This window comes from Phascolarctos cinereus, unplaced genomic scaffold, assembly GCF_003287225.1.
Source record: "Phascolarctos cinereus isolate Bilbo 61053 unplaced genomic scaffold, phaCin_HiC Scaffold_4;HRSCAF=312, whole genome shotgun sequence".
Classification (NCBI taxonomy): Eukaryota; Metazoa; Chordata; class Mammalia; order Diprotodontia; family Phascolarctidae; genus Phascolarctos; species Phascolarctos cinereus.
In genome coordinates, this window is record NW_027555847.1 from 206,619,996 (window position 1) to 206,632,865 (window position 12,870).

The window sequence follows — 12,870 nt, forward strand, 5'->3', positions numbered from 1 at the left end:
TTTAACCATTTTCTTCCGTCTAGTCCTGGGAGCGTCCTCCCAACTTTCTAACATCCTTTCCAGAGGGCTATCAGAAGGAATGTTGTCCCTGTGCATTTCTCAGGCTTTTCCAGGTACTTTCAAATTTGTCCCTCCCATCTCCAAAACTCTTCTTAGCTCAAGGCTAACCGATCAGATTCTGGGATCTTGGAGTTTGAGACCAGCAAAGATTGTTTTTTACCTTTGCCCAATATATTTGCTGTCATAGTCTGCTGGCTGCTTCCCCAATTCACTGGACTTCTCCCACGTGATCCAAGATCAGGAGTTTGGTTGGGAAAGGCTCAATTCACAGAGACCACTGAAATACAGTGGGAGGAATCTTCCCGGGATGTCTTACCTTGTCCCTTCTGAGGTCTATATCAAGCCCCACGTTGGGTGCCAAAGTGTTAGAAATATGCTTGATACCAAAATTTTAGTATCAAGAAAATGTATCACAGAGTAAGTCCATAGGATTTAGACATTACTGGCCAGAAGTGGGCTCCACCCCTCTTCAGCAGGCATGGGCCCTGAGTGCAAGGGCAAGTGTGCTTTTATGCAGTTGAATTGGGGGGGGGGGGCAGGAAACTCACAGGCTTTCATTGATCCATCCCTTCCAAGTTTATATCTTTCCTTACATTTTTCCCCTTGATATGCTCAAGTTATGTTCCCCCTCCCTTGGTCATATGTCCTAGGACTCTAATTTCATGCGGGTTGTGTCAGATAGTCGTAAATCAGTTCATTAAGCATGGGCATTATCATTTTTCAGGTGTCTTCAGGTTGACCCTAACTGGTCTGAGCTGGCTTGACCCTTATCTTGATTTTGGGGTCTTTTTGGAACCATCAACTTACTTTTTATTGGCTAAGCTCAAGCCCACCTAGAGTGTACTAGTCAGTGGAGCTGGTGTTCTTTATTTCTCTGAATTATTCTCTTTCTCTGTGGAAATTTAACCTTTACCTCATCTTCACACCAGGTAGGCAGGACATTCTTCCTTCCTTTTAGGATTATTCAGTGAAACTTGTGCTTACTAAAAACGTAAAATTGAAGTCCAGGAGTTTTTCTAGGCCAAAAAGACAGCCTTTCATATATAGCTGATTTGGTGGCTTTCCGCCCTAAGTGTCATTCTTGAATAAGTCCAGGTTTCAGAGCCACCATCATGAACTGGAAATCTACATCAGCCTTGCCATGAAGAAACAGAGAGGGAAAGAAGGATAGAACAAGAGAAAGAGAGGGAAGGAAGGAAAGAATGGGGGAAAAAGAATGGAAGGAATGAATAGAGCAAGAGAGGAAGGAAGGAAAGAATGGAGGGAAAGAAGGAAGGAAAGAATGGAAGAGAAGAAAAGATGACAGGGAGTGAGGAAGGATCACAAAATGAAATGTCTTTCACAGCCTGCAAAATAGCATAACAAATATAGTAAGCTGTGTTAGTATTGAAAACATTACTAGTTTTGGAGTTAAAAGATTAGTTTGAGTTAAAATTCTAATAATGACCTTGGTGTGATGCTCTCATGTTAGATGGGAATAACAATATTTGTAGCAGGTATCACCTAGATTGTTTTGTTGTGAAGGAAGTACTTTAGGTATATAAATATGAGTTAATATCATCATGTTGCTAACCTGCCCTGCAGGAGTGATTATTTTACCTGGTTGATTTGGGTTCAAGCAAAAGAAAATACTTGAAAGTAAAATAATTGGTGGTAAAAGCAGTACTCACATGATGAAATTAGAGAGCATAACCCCAAAGGTTTACCTCCTGTATATAGCATAAAAATATAAATGGAAGCGAATTTAGGTATTACCTAGTCCATTTCACATTTTCCAGATAAGGTCTAAAGGGGTTAAGGAATGTAGGTAAGTGATAGAGGCTGCATTTGAACCCAGGTCCTCTAACTCCAATTTTCTTTTGTTGTTGCTTCACCTGCCATCTTATATTGGCTGTGAGGCACACTTAATATCACCAACAAAATCCTGGAAAATTGAAGATTTACCAGTAATTCTAATCTCCTCTCCCCCTTCCCCTTCCTAAAGAGTAAACAGCAATTAACCTGGCTATCCATGGCTCGCGGCCCCCCCCCCCCCTTATTCCTTTCAACACAGGAAAGTCACTTTTACATTCACCAGAATGCTATCAAGTAATTTAGCTGTAATATAACATGCTCTATGGGGAAGGCCCCAGTGGCTAATTAATAATGCGTTTGTAAAGCAATAAAAGAATCTGGCTTGGAGACCATGCAAGACTGTAGCCTCTATTTATGCATCTGAGATCCCAAGAGCAAGCTCCTGAATGTGAGCCTACCTTGGGTTCCCTAGGTTTACATACAATGGATAGCACCTTTGTAAAAATTCTGAATCACATAAATGTTGAATTCTAAACTCATTTGTAAGGAGCTTGGGGAATTTATCAGGTCTGTCTCTGGTATGGCAGGTTTGGGACGTCAAGTTAGCAAAGTTGGCTCTTGAAATGAAGCCCACAAAAGACAATCATATCAAGAGACAAGAGGAAATCTTTTAAATGAATTAAAAGAATTACTTAAATGAATTAGAATTTAAATGAAGTAAACCAACTGGGAACTTTTTAACACAAAATTTTCCCCTGCTCATTTAACTGATTTGCTGAAAGGGAATTAGCAACTTCAAGTAGAAGGACTTTTTTTTCTTCTTTCTGCAGATTTTTTTTTTAGGGTGGGATTTCAAAATCTCACCTGTTGGTGCGTCCTGTTCCTCCCCCACCCTAACAACTTGCTCTAGGGCTAAATTAGTTTCCACCATCTTGTTCCTCTTTCAGGTCTTTTCTCCCCAGCTTCCTGCAAGACAATATCAGCTCTAAAACTGAAACCTCTTTAGTACCTCCAACTACTTGGACCCCTCCATCTCTGATTAGAGAGGGAAGATGATGGACACAGGAGAGCTCCTCCCAGATACTTTATTTAAGGAGGGGGCGCAAAGCAGAGAACTCATGATTTCCCACCTGGCTACAGGACCTTATGTCTGAAGTACTTTCGTCTACTCACTCCACCTCCTCTTTTTACCTTCTTTTTATGTGTTGTCTTATTCTGTGAGTCCCTTTAGAGTAGGGACTGTCTTATGTCTTTGTTGGAATGCCTGGCACTCAGTACAGTGTCTGTGGTCCCTTAATAAATGTTTATTAATTGACTTACAGCATATATGTGCACGTAGAAGTGCTGCTCTATCTCTGTCTTTCTCTGGCGGTCTCTCTTTCTCTCTCTCTCTCTCTCTCACACACACACACACACACCCCTTTATCTGTGAAGGACACAGAAGTTGGTTAAGAAAATGATTAGTTCTATTCTTTAAGCCACATTCTTTCTTTCCATAACAATTGGTTATTTCTAAATCCATTTTTCCCCTTCCCTTTTACCTAAGAATGTATACAGATTGAGGAGGTTTGCCAGGTTCTATTATTAATGCAGGCTGTCAAGGCTTTGAATTACCTCCTCTGAACCTTTAATATGCCATCAAGAAGTACATATGTAATTAAATGGAGTATAGGTTGGATTTCAGATTAGCTATGAAAGGAGTAAGTCTATGCAAAACATTTCTAACTCTGAGAGACTGAATTTTGCCAAAACAATATAATTAAAATATTGTAATAGTAACTCATTTTAAAAATATTTAATGTATATACTACATATATACTTTCTATGTACTGTGTGTGTGTGTGTGTGTGTGAGTGTGCACATGCGCGCACACGAATATGGGTATTCTTAATGATCCAGTATTCAGTAGTGGCATAGCATCCTGCTGTCATGACTATAACTGTAGCATTACTGTTTGGATATATCAATGAAATTCAGAAGCTTCTTTTGCCAATATGTAGATAGTGAGGGCGGGGACCCTATGTTATGATACTTTCTTCCCTGCTTCTGATGTACGGTCGATATATCAAAGCAGGAAAATCTATAGTTCACCATTATTTCATTTCATGTTAGCAAAAATAATATTAATTGCCATTGTTTTGAGGTTTGCAAAGCACTTTACAAATATTATCACATTTAAACCTTAAAATAACCCTGGCAGGTATGATGAGGTCTTGAGGTTTAGGGGTGTTTGGACTCTGAGATCACAAAGCTGGAGTCCTGCCTGAAATAATTCAACCCAAGCTTTCTTTCAGCCAAAGAGAAGGTTTATCTGCCAGACTCTTGAGGAATCTGAGATTCTGTGAGGTATTGGCTATATTCTAAGAATCAGAGCAGTGGCTGGATTTTGTAAGAATCTGAGCACCTTAATGGAGAGAAGATGAGTCTTATGTACAGAACGACCATGGGAGTAGCCAAGTACTTGGGGGCTGGAGGAGGAGTCTAAGTAGATGTGGATGGTAGTAGCCAGTAATTCAGGATGAACCGAACTCTTGGGACCTAGATCAAGTGGCCAAGGGAGAATCTTAGTTAGGATTAAGGACAGAAAATGGCAGGGGGCCATAGGGAAGGGTAACAGATTTAGTGTCGCCATAATATAAGGCCAGTTCACAGGATTATAACCGTAGGCAAATGCCAGAGCTTTGGCCATGTGGGACAGACCCCTTTTTTGGGTCTAGCTGCCATTCTCATCAGTAGGTGTTGTCATTATCCCCCTTTTTTAGATGAGGAAATAGAGACATACTTAGCCAAGGTAGCTAAAAGGTTAGCATGTTTCAACCTATAAATGGTGTCAGTTTATACAATTTGGTTATGGCAAGGTTCAGAATTTACTGAAATCTAGGAGTTTAAGACAAAGAAGAATGTTACTTATTGACATTTTTTTTAATCCCTCCATATTGAAGTCTCCAAAATGAAAATATACTTACAGGGGCTACTTACACAGGGTCATTCAGTTAGTAAGTGTCTGAAGATCGATTTGAATTCAGGATTAATAGACTTCAATTCCAATGCTGTATCCACATGTAGTTGTCCCTTGTATACAATTCTTCTGTAAATACAGCATGAAAGATGAATACCACATGATGGACACCATCCCCATATCTTTTAACGTCGCATAGTTAACATTGTATATTGGGGGTTTTGTACATTTTTGATTCCCTGTTGTTCTCTATTATTATATCCATATAAATATAGAGGGCAACACCATCTTCCCATTCCCTTAGGCTCACAACCTATCATCTGGGACTTCTTACTACCTCTCACCCTGTATATCTGAACTGGTGTATTCATTTTACCTTTGTAAATGTTGAATATGCCCTCTTCTCTCCTGACATTGCCACTATTTAAGTGCAGGTCAGCATTGCCTCACATGTTGATAATTTCAGTAGGCTGCTGGTAGGCCTACCTGTTGCAATAGCCTGCCTCTCCCCAGTCTAATCTATCTTCCATTTAGCTACCAAAGTAATTTATGTAAAATTCAGGTTCCATTATTTCATCTCCCTACTCAATAAACTGCAGTTCCTTCCTATTGCCTGCAGGAGCAAATACATAATGCTCTGTTTGGCATTCAAAGCCTTCTATAACCTAGCCTCACTGCTACTTTTCCTGGCTTTTTACACCTTATTCTATAACACATATTCTTCAATCCATTGACACTGGCTGTTCCCAGACCAAGACACTCCACCTCTCCACTCCATTCCTTCTTTCTGGCTACCCTTTATACCTGAAACACTCTTGCTTCTTCATTCTGACTGTTGACTTACCTGGCTTCCTTTAAGTTTCAACTGAAGCACGATGGAAATCTTGGAAGATATCTTGGCGTTTATGACCTAGATTTCCTCTAGATTTTTTTCCTTAAATTCAAATTACTCCTGCTCTCATTCATTGGCCAACAATAGGTCCCCACCCAGGCAACACTTGGTCATTACTTGGTCTGGGAGTGAGTGTAAAGAGCAACTGTTTCTGTTTTGGCCATAAATCCTGAGGCTCTTCCCTCAGGAATACCCAGACTGATTCTTGGGGTTTTTTTTGACTAAGTAAAAGAGTCCATGCTCTGCCTCAGTTCTTACTTAGCCTTAATCTCTGAATGGACTTTACATCAGCGAAACTGAAACCTGGAAGAGATCTTAAGGCCAAGGTCTCCCCACTACCACTGGGAGCCATCTCTAGTAGTCGTGATGTATATCTCGTCACTGGACCCAGGTGGTGCTGGAGGAGAGAGTGAGTCTGATGACATTGTTCAGCCCTCCCTCACACCCAATTCACTTCCAAGTCACAGCATCACCTTCCTGGTGTCATGGTCACCTTTAGCAAAGAAGGATAAAGAACAACAAATTCCACCTTCTACAGGAAGACTTCCCTAACTTGTGTTTATTCCAGTGCCTTCTCTCTGTTAATTATTTATTATTCATCCTCCAAATGGCTTTCTTTCTATATATTTATATTTAATGTTTTCTTCCCCATTAGATTATAAGGTCCTTGAGGGCAGACACAATCTTTTGCCCCTTTTTGTATCCCAAGTGTTTAGCACAATGTGCAACACATAGTAAGTGCTTAGTAAATGTCTATTGATTGATTATTCATGGAAAGCCCACCTGCTTTTCTGATCACACATGTCTTTGATGAGTTCTTTTCCTGAAATCTGTGCATGCAAGTCATATTTAATAATGTGTTTTGTTCTGAGAGAATAGGAATAATGTGGATTTGGAGTAAAAGATACTTGTTTTAAACTCCAGGACCTCTGATTTCTATTCTAACCACATGACCCAGGACAAGTCACTTAAAGTCTCTGAAGTTTTCTCATGTGTAAAATGAGGGGGTTTGACTCAGAGGTCTCGCTTTACTATGTCCAAAAGTAGGTTAAAATGTCTTTGGGAAATATTTAAACAAATACAGAATTAAACGGATAATATTAATTTGTGGTTTTCTAAGTATGTGGCTTACAGTCTCTTCCAACTCTAAATCTGTGTGATCAATGATCTTATGAGCTAACTTAGATCTACCATACTTCTCTCTGTTGTACTTTAAATTTTCCAGAATTGTGATTCTTTGGTAAATGAATTAATAAGTGAATTGAATTGAATTGACTGAATTTGGAGGAATAACTTTGATAATCATAGGAAGTTGAGTTCTATGATTCCCATTTCTTCTGAAATACATAAGTTATGGCATAGCCATCATTAGAATACTGACTTCTAAAAGATGAGTTTTATTTCAAGTAACAGCCTGGTTTATATTTGAATGCACCAGGCAGTTTGCCAAATGTAGACAAGTCTAATATCACACTTCTTTTCAATTTGGTACTATTTAATCATTCATGGGTAATGCCTGTGTGAGACATACACATTTATGGAGCAAGTTAGTGGCCAATCCATTCAACCTTTTAATATAGACTTCTTCATCTACTTTTTCCTTTGTGAAGTGTTAGGTTCAACTTTTTTGAATAGAACTACATCTCCTTTAAAGGGGGTTATCTTGATGGAGTCAATGCAATGTCATCTTCAATCAAAACCTTGATATCTAAAGGGAATCAAACCCTCTTCCGTTTGGAGTCCACTCTGGACATCTGTCATTTTGGTGGTGAAAACCTGTGACAACCATGTATCTCCCTCTTGAATCCAGCAAAGAATTTTGTGTAGCTTTACCATAAGGTTTGGAAACTGCCTTATGTTTGTTGAAAATAATTATGACAGTTGTGTAGTACTTTAAGGTTACAAATTGAAATTTCTTATGTCCATCCCATCCCCAATCGAGCTTTCGTGCATGCCCGCCCACAACCACACACACAGAGATTAGTACAATGACACCACATACAGTTCATGCTTACTCAACATTGTTTGATGTTAAAGATAGTCCTTTCCCTAGAGCAAATGACAATTTAATATAGCCAAAGGAAAAAAAATAATAAATAAGAAACCCTGTACAAGTCATTCCACTGTTATTTTACAAATTTTCTTCAGTTGTAAAATGGGTGTAATAGGACCAACCTCCTAGATTGTTGTGAGTTTATTTGTAAATATTTAAGCACCTGCTTAGGTCCTGGTGGGTGCTTAATAAACGTTTTGGCATGTTTTGGCCTTTTAATAAATGATAAATTGATTTTCCTTCTTTCACTTTTATCCACAAATTTTAGATCCCACATCATTCTGGGTATTTCTTGGCAAAATATTCAAATATGTTCTTTGTGACTTAGGGCCCTTTTTCTCTTTTGCAACCTTGTTTTTCCTATACTTTTCCTCTTTACAGCCTCATTTTTCTGCTCTTACCTAGTTAAGTTTTTTACTATGCCCACCGATGGTAGGCAGCTTCCTCTTTGTAGACCTGATTGTTTGTTCAACAGTTGGGACTTAGAGATGGCTCAGTAGGACCTGGTAAAAACCCACTGCCGCCTAAGTTGGGAATTGAAGCTCCCATATTAGCAGCTTACTCTGGTTTGCTGAGTTAAATAGCTCTCTATTGTCCCTCTTGCCTTCTATCTTTTGCTGGCAGTCATAAGCAGAATTTAATTTGGTTAGAAGACACTAATTTTGTCTTCCTTGCTTAGCAAAATAAATAACTAATTTGGACTCCAGACTTTTATGTTAAAGAACGAAGAATGATTCTCAAAACTCGAGGTTCAATTTAAGATTAAGATGGAACATCATTTTGTGGTTGTTGTTTTGACCTATGATTTCATTATTGTAGGGAACCCACAATGTAGAAACTTTTATGCTCATAAAGATTAGTAACTCACCTCAAATTTATAGTCTTAGAGATTAGGGTGTGGCACAGAGGAGTTAAATGACTTATCCATAAATCAGTATTTATCAGAAGTAGGATTTGAACCAAGATGGTCTTAACTCCAGTTATGTTGTTATTGAGTCACTTATTTCTGTTGTGTCCTACTCTTTGTGATCCCATATGGGGTTTTCTTAGCAAAGATACTGGAGTGGTTTACGATTTCCTTCTCCGGCTCATTTAACGGATGTTTACAGGCAAACAGGGTTTAGTGGCTTTCTAGGTCATGAAGTGTGGCCCTTTGAGTGAATCCAAACTTCATAGAAGAAATCTCTTTAATAAAAATATTTGTTCTGTAAAACTTGGACTTAGTCAAAAGGCAGAACCCCAAAGACCTAGAAGGCTACAGGTAGTCTCTAGGAAGATTCCTCAACCTTGGTTTAGTGACTGGCCTATGTTCTTGATTCCAAGGCTGGCAGCATACTATGAGCTTGAGCCTAAGTAGGTGTAGAACAGTTTGGGGATGGCCTAACTCAGAGTCAGAAGATCTTGGGTCTGGATCTTCCCTTTGTTTCCTACTGACTTTGTAACAGAAGCAAGCCTTTTAATCTCCCGGTGCCTTAAGCAATTTGCTAAAAGTCACTAGCTGTAGACCTGATTTGCTATATTTGCATTGGTAGAAGGAGCCCCTCACCTTAAGGTTCCCTATGATGATGAAACTGCAGGTCTTACAGTAGAAAAAAAAAGGTTATAAAGTTAATAGTCTAGGAGCTATACCTGTGATTTTGATGGTATAGAAAACTCCCAGGTATGGAAATGCAGGTCAACCCTCACTTTAATTTGAAGTCATAGAGAATTCTCTGGGAGTTTTGAGCTGTCAGAGACTTGCCAGAGATCCCACTGCTAGTACATGTCTGAGGCTGGACCTGAACCCTATCTTCCTGATTTGGAAACCAGCTCTTTGTTATGTCACACTGATTCTCTGGCAAAAATTAATGAACAGTAATGTGAAACTACTAGTTTTTAGCCATACTTCCTGTACCTTCTCTATTTCTCTTTTATTGCTTTTTTCTGCCTTCTTTAATCACCTGAACTATGGAAACATATTAATTTCATCATCTCTTAGCTGTATGAATTGCCTTTCTTTTTGTTCCCCTTGTTGAGTTTCGTGGCTGGCACTTATATAATAAGTACTTGATAAATGTTTGTCAACTGACTGACTGACAAAAAACACACCAAATAATCCACTGTGTTATGATAAGGCTTGACATATTCTGGGGGCAGGTCATTGGCAGGGGTTGTGGTCATCTGGAGGCGATATTCAGTGGGTTGGCACTGGAGGGGCAAAGTGAAGGTGAAATTATTTTCTGTAAACAGAAGCATGAACGAAGAAAACTTTTTTTTAAAGAGTCAAAGCAGTTTTAGGAACAACCACATGACACTTCCTAGCTTTTATTCCACAGAGGCTATGGGGAAAACACTTATGACATTTTCCAGAATACTTCAAAATGAATTATTTTTAGTTTTGTCTCAATACATCTTGTGTGGCTTGACAAACTCTTTTAGGAGCAGGATGTGTTTTTTGTTCAACTGAATGATTATGCTTCAGCAGTTAACATAGGATTGTAGATTTAGAATTTGAGGGATCCTTTATAGGTCATCTAGTGCAACTGCATCATTTTACAGATAAGGAGACTGAGGTCTAGAGAGCTTAAAACACTTGCCCAATGTTCCACATGCAGTAAATGGAAGATCCATAAGGTGCACTTACATCCTCTGACTCCAAATCTATTTTTCTTCCTCTGCACCATGCTGACCACTTGATATCAGGAATTAAGTGAAATAAGTTTTATTTTTCCCCTACAAAGTGAAGTTATTAGTAAAAATGCCGCAGTATTTGATTCATATCCATTCTGTTGGTGCTCTTTTCTCCCTCTATCATAATGAGAGATCACCAAAGCAAGCAGAAGACAAAGTGGAAAGTGGTATGAAATTAACGAGAATGTAGCTGCATTGAGCCTATATTGCCTATTTTCTGCTCAATTGCAGTACATCTTAGCATTGATTAAACCACCATGACTGCATTACAGTGATATCCAGTATTGCAAGAGAATCTATTTTATTATCATGGGATAAAAACTTAACACTTTCTTTAAATCTTCATTTCTCTGTGGACCAAGGAATCCTTAATGGGGAGCCTTGCTAAAGGCTATTGGGTTCATTGTACCTGCTGTGGGACTTAAATGATATTATTGGAAGAGGTAGCAAGCTGGTTTCTTTTGTTTATGAACTTCATGAATATGGTTGAACTCAGAAAGAATAATACTTACAAAGTCTTTTAATGCCATAACGATAGTTGCACACAGCCAAAACATGAGTTGAAACTACAAAAACGTCTAAAAACTCCATGTTGTTTTTTTAATCTATCTGATCCCACCTTTTTTTTTAATTGATAGACTTGACCACTTTTGTATTGAATTCTTGATAATTAAACCTTTGCTGGTGATATATCAAATATATTGAATAGAAGAAAGACAAATGCAAGTTTTCTCATGCCTATCTCCAGTGCCCAGATTAAGTTAATCAGTCAAAAAGCATTTATTAATAATCTATTATGTGCTGGTACTGTGCCAAGTTCTGCAATGAAAGGCAAAAAGCAGTCCCTGCCCTCAACGAGCTCACAATGTAATGGATTAAATAGAACATTCTAGATTAAAGCTATATCTCAGAGCAGATGAACCTTGTTTTACTCAATAAAATGTTTGTCAACAATTCAAAAATCCAGTGCGTTGTAAAAAGCGTTATGGGAACTGGATATTCAAAAGAAGCCCATAGTATTTCCTTTAGAGAAATGAAGACTCATTCTTTGCAAAAGTTCATTGTAGTCTAGTTTATTCTCTGTATAACCTCGATCAGATCACTCAAATATTCTCTTGGCTGAACTTCTTAGGCCGTAAGATATGTATAGTAGTGGTTGACTTGCCTGTGCACCTCTCAGGGTTGTTGTGAAGATGAAATAAAATATGAGTCCTTTGAAAAGTGTACAGTGCTATCCAGTATTCTTTTAAGTAATGAAAAAAAAATTCAGAAAATTTTGAAGCCATCTTGCTACCCATGTGTATTTTTTGCCACTGAAGAAGGCTGAGGCTGGCATTCCACCTCCTATATCTGTGAAAGTTGAAGTAAACACTGAGGTGGTAATCTTCAGGACCTCCAGCCCCACAGCAGCTAGTTAGCTGTTTGCAAGGAGTGAAGGAGGTTCTACAGATGAATGTCATCTCTGTAAACTTGGTGTTATCTCAAAGAAGAAACAAGAGTAGGGGCGTGTGTGAGCCAGCTCCTACTGGCAAAGCCAATGACTTCAGTGTTTGCACTTATACTTTGGGAATTGGCAAACAGTACAAATCAGTGTTTGATTCATTTCTTTTTTTTGATTGTCTAGACTTCTTAAGAATGTAATGAAGAAAAATGTCAATAATGCAAATAAAACTTAAAAGCATGTCAGAAGAACTTTTTTTTTCTGGAGAGCTGGTTGTTAAACATATCCAGTAAACTCCTGTACTAAAGTGACATTTTTTAATAGGGTAAAGGGAAAGTGAATGCCTATCTGAATTTTCTTGAAAATGCTCTGTAAAGGTAAAGTGATGCTTTTTTTTTTTTAAATCATTGGACTTTCATATATTGGGTTTCTTAAACAGGGGACAACTGTAAATGTGAGTTACAGTTAGTATTCTGAAAGCTTCCTACTCTCCTGTTTTCCACTTAAGTCTCTCAACTCTATTGCTTTCTTGTTTTTGCGATTGGCAAGCTACATCCCAGGCTGACCTCAGTATCCTCTTCTGCAGGTTCTTTTATTCCCTATAGTATTTTTTCTGATGAGCACTTCAGCCTGTCACTTGTTTGACAGGTAATACGGCCAAGAACAGACATGTAATGAAGCCTGTTTCCTGGAGCCTCTTTTCTGAGTATTAGCTGTGTATACTTATTTACATTGAAGCCTCCTAGAAGCAGTTGACTTTGTGAAATTTCTATTGAGATGCCTCCTTTCTTGCATCTGCATTCTACTAGCTAAGGGTTCCATATTGCTGCTGTTGCTATTACAAGTCAGAAGCCACTGTATGATTTTTGCCAACCCAGGAACCTCGACATTTGGGGATGGAACACGCTTGTGTTATAATTAGTCTGAAGTCAAAACGGGGTAAAAACCAAAATTAGATGAAAGGGTTGGCTTATGTACATTTTAAATTAAAACACTGAAAA

The 12,870-nt window shown here is 38.5% G+C and overlaps 1 protein-coding gene across 2 annotated transcripts in view; it reads left to right on the forward strand.

The window, feature by feature from the left end:
- XYLT1 (xylosyltransferase 1) overlaps positions 1-12,870 on the forward strand; it is a 389,357-nt gene that overhangs the window by 217,270 nt on the left and 159,217 nt on the right. The window lies entirely within an intron of this gene.